This window comes from Octodon degus, unplaced genomic scaffold, assembly GCF_000260255.1.
Source record: "Octodon degus isolate 3935 unplaced genomic scaffold, OctDeg1.0 scaffold00025, whole genome shotgun sequence".
NCBI classification, from domain to species: Eukaryota; Metazoa; Chordata; class Mammalia; order Rodentia; family Octodontidae; genus Octodon; species Octodon degus.
The window spans coordinates 14,074,667-14,079,057 of NW_004524601.1; the positions used below are offsets into that span (position 1 = coordinate 14,074,667).

The window sequence follows — 4,391 nt, forward strand, 5'->3', positions numbered from 1 at the left end:
CAGTAGTATATGTGCACCCAAGTTTATAACAACACAGTTTGCAACAGCTAAATCTTTGGAACAACCCAAGTGCCCATTAGTCAATGAATAGATAAAAAGATGTTTTTTATACAGTGGAGTACTACTCAGCTATATAGAAGTAGAAACCATTATATAACCCAAACAAGATGTATTATAAACCTGAATGTCTGCGTGGATATTGAAGAAGGGTCATAACCAAAACTACTTAGAAAAGGCATTCTAAAAACTGATATTGGTAAGGGAATCAAAGAAAGGAAAATGCCTAGATTAATTTGGCTGAACATATGGGATTTGGAGTGATATTTTCCATCTGGGCAGTGGATAAAGTAGGCTGAGTAGATTATGTCAATTCATATTGATTTCTGCTACTAAAGATGCCAAAATTTGTAAAGTAACTGCAAATGTGCAACCTTGACCTTTCATGAGAAACTAATTTGGATTTTCTGAGAACTTAACACTTACATGTATTTATTTATACAAGAAAAATTGCAAATATATGTAATAATAAAGTTAGTACTTCACTTTTATTTTCCTAATTTCTATCAGGGGGAATGACCAAAGAAAAAGCCTCATAAAACAACGAAAGGCTCAACAAATTAGACCAATTTTGTTATGCAAAGAATACCTGTTTAAATACACCAATGTGATAGAATGGGATGGTTTTAGCTAATGGGATGTACTTAGGCACAACAAAGCTCTCTTTATTTGCAATTCTGTGAGCTATATGCATTTCAATATTTTAGTACTATGGTGGAGTTCTTTTGGCTATTAACAGAGACTGCCAGTGGTGGAAAAGTTAAATCAGTGTTTTTTTAGCTGTACAGTAAAAAGTCTGCATGCCTGTATGTAGTAAAAGAAAGATAAAGTGGGGAACATATATTTATAGATATACTGTGACTTTTCTGCATGTCTTAATACATTGGGCCAGAGCAGCAAACCTTCACTCTAAACTGTGCAGCCTGAAGTCCTGGAATGAAACTTATTCCCATACAGGGAACAATTCAATGAGAAAGAAGAGGAACCTTGTTGTTTTAAATATGCATATCCAGCTTAATTAATCCTTTAAGTATTATGAGTACAGGAGAATAACATCTTTCCTTTGCTAAAACAGTCATGTTCCCTTTTGATTTTGGAATCAGTATATTTCTTTTCATGAATATGTTAATTTAGTCATTAAATTTGAGAAAAGTTTAGATATTTTGTATTTTAAAAACTTAGCAGTTTTTAGTGATGACTGCTGAGTTCAATACAAAAAAAGCAAGAAAGATTAACAAGGATCACAATAACAACTTTTTATATAGGAACTGTGAAAAAGCTGAAACCTAATGATAAATCAGCATGCTTTTCTAACAATCAGCACAGAGCAACTTTACAGCAATGGGATGTTGGTATGAAGTAATTACTGAGATGCACGTTGAGGTGTTAGGTTTGATATATTGCGGTCTTTTCTATCTGTTTTAATTTGCCTCCATGGCAACTGTTGCTGTTTCACCCGCCTGACTAGGATCCAGCTCTTGGCATTTTCTTTTAATGAGAAATATTCTTTAGTTGGATGCAGTTTAATTTACCAGCATCTAGTTGGGTTTTTAAAAACAATAATTCAACCCTTAATTATGCACATTTTCAATCTTGAGACCATTGCTTTGCTTGAAATTAATGTGCAGACTTGAATTTCTGGCCTCTTTATTTACCTCATGGAAACATGAATTCTATTTTTTCTTAAAATTATTACACAATAGCTTTGAAGATTTTAGAGAAAACAGTTGTTTAATACTCACAGCACTAGACATAGGGGTTTCTGGTTCTAAATTTCACCTTTGGAAAACTGAGCAGAAAACAAGCCATGAAAAATTCTAGGTCTCCTGCTAATTACTCAGTATTTTTCTTTAATATGTCAATAAAATGTTCTTAATGTTAAGTTTTAATTCTTTTGTATGGTCCCAAGATATTTAATAATAATTACTCTGCTTTATTTTCCTGTGAGCAGACTCCGACTTTGGAGCTGGATGATAGGTGACCTTGGTGGTCCTCGTTAAGTCAATCAGCCTCACCTCTCCCATTTAAATGGCTCATGATGTGCGATCAACTCGTATGTGTGACAGTTGCAGGTACAAAATGGGAATTAAGCACATGCTATGTAAATTATAGCCCAGTTTCTGCCATGAGGTCAAGGAGTATCTAGTGATCATTTAGTGATCTTTAAGGACAGATTAATTCTCATTAATTAATTCTCTGTATTAATTAATACAGATTAATTCTGTATTTTTAATTAATTCCTTATACATACAAATGACTTGAAGCACTGTATCAACACAACAATGAGAGTATACCACAATAATTTATTATTGTATATATTACAACGAAGTAGCAGAGAGGAGTCTGAACACACTTGACAAAAAACAAGAAATGACCCAGGCTGCAGACGCTGCTCCTGCGCGGCCCAATTTCTGCACGGAGATGACTACAAGCTCAGCGGAGCAGCTGTGCAAGGAGGGCAATGAGTTGTTCAAATGCGGAGGCTATAAAGGCGCCCTGCCCGCCTACACCCAGGCCCTGGATCATAGCAAGCTGTTGACAAGAGCTGTGGCGATGTTAAAGCACTTTACCGGCGAAGTCAAGTGTTAGAGAAGCTGGGCTGCTTGGAGCTGGCTGTCCTTGACCTACAGTGATGTGTAAGCCTCTAGCAGAAAAACAAAGTCTTCCAGGAGGCTCTGTGGAGCATTGGGGGACAGAGTCAGGAGAAGGTGTGATCAGTCCTCAACTGATGCCAAGGTGGTGCAGATTTTCCAGATCCTGCTAGACCCAGAAGAGAAAGGCACTGAGAAGAAGCAAAAGGCCTCTCAGAATCTGGTGGTGCTGATGGGGGAGGATGTTGGAGCTGAGATCTTCCGGAACAATGGGGTTTAGTCCTGCAGTGCCTGCTAGACACGGGAGAGACGGACCTTATTCTGGTGGCCTTGTGCACATTGGTAGGCATTTGTTCGGAGCATCAGTCCCAGACAGTGGCAACAGTGAGTGTGCTGGGAACTTGGGCGTGTGGCGTCCATCCTGGGTGTGGAAAACCAGGCTGTGTCCCTGGCAGCCTGCCACCCGTTGCAGGTGATGTTTGATGCCCTGAAGGAAGGTGTCAAGAAGGGCCTCCGAGGCAAGGAGGGCACTCATCATGGAGCCCGGCCAGGAGCCAAAGATCCTCATCAGTAACCTGGAGCTGCTGACTGAGGTGGGTGTCTCTGGCCAGGGCCTGGACAATGCCCTGACCCTCTTGATCAAAATGGTGCTCCTGAAGTTGCCTAAAAACCCTGACAACAGCCTCACTCTCTGGGTCATTGATTAAGATCTGAAAAAAATCCTGCAGGTGGGCAGCTCCCTGCAGGACCCGTCTGTGGAGCTCACAGTGACAGCAGATGAATGAGTTCCTCCATTCCACTCAGCAAGCTCTCTGATGACCTGAAATGTGATGCTGAGTGGGAGAATTTCCATCGACTCTGTGAGAGCTACATCAGGAGCTGGTTTGAAGGTCAAGGGCTGACCAGGAAGCTGCGGGCTATCCAGACCATGTCTTGCCTACTGCAGGGTCGGTGTGACGCTGGTAAGTGGGCCCTGGAGCTGTGTGGGGTCATGGAGAGCTTGATTGCCCTCTGTGCTCCCGAGCAGGAGGAGCAGCTGGTAGCTGAGGAGACGCTGATCCTCATGCTGGCAAGGCCAAGGGGACCTCGTTCATCACCGCCAATGGCGTCTTCATGCTAAAGGACCTGTACAAGTGTAGCGAGGACAGCATCCAGATCTGGGCCCTGGTGGGACTCTGCAAGCTTGTCTCCGCTGGCAGGACTGATTTAGCATGAAGCAGTTCACTGAAGGCTCCACTCTCTAACTGGCCAAGCAGTGTCAGAAGTGGCTCAGCAGTGAGCAGATCGATGTAGGCATGTGGCGCTGGGCTGTGGAGGGCCTGGCTAACCTTACCTTCGATGCTGACATGAAGGAAGAGTTTGTGGAGGACTGGGCTTCTCTAAAGGCACTCTTTCAGCTCAGCAGGGCTGAGGAGAGGTGTGTGCTTTTCGAGGTGGGGCCTCAGCCCTGGTCAACTGCACGAACAGCTATGACTATGAGGAGCCTTACCCCAAATAGTGGAGCTGGCAAAGTACGCCAAACAGCATGTGCCTGAGCAGCACCCTAAGGACAACTCTGGCTTCCTATGAGCATGAGTGAAAAAGCTTCTGGCAGCTGCTGTAGTGTCAGCCATGATGTGCATGGTGAAGACCGAGAGCCCTGTGCCCACCTACTCCTGCACTCCAGGGTCTTCCTGGCTCTGATGGAAGAGGTAGAGGACCAAGGTGTGGTGGTAGCTCAGGGTGGGGCAAGGCACTGATTCC

At 43.0% G+C, this 4,391-nt stretch overlaps 1 pseudogene; it reads left to right on the plus strand.

Annotated features, from left to right (window-relative positions):
• Positions 1 to 2,478: 2,478 nt before the first annotated feature.
• Positions 2,479 to 4,387, plus strand: LOC101592392 (annotated as a pseudogene).
• The last annotated feature ends 4 nt before the right edge of the window (positions 4,388 to 4,391 follow it).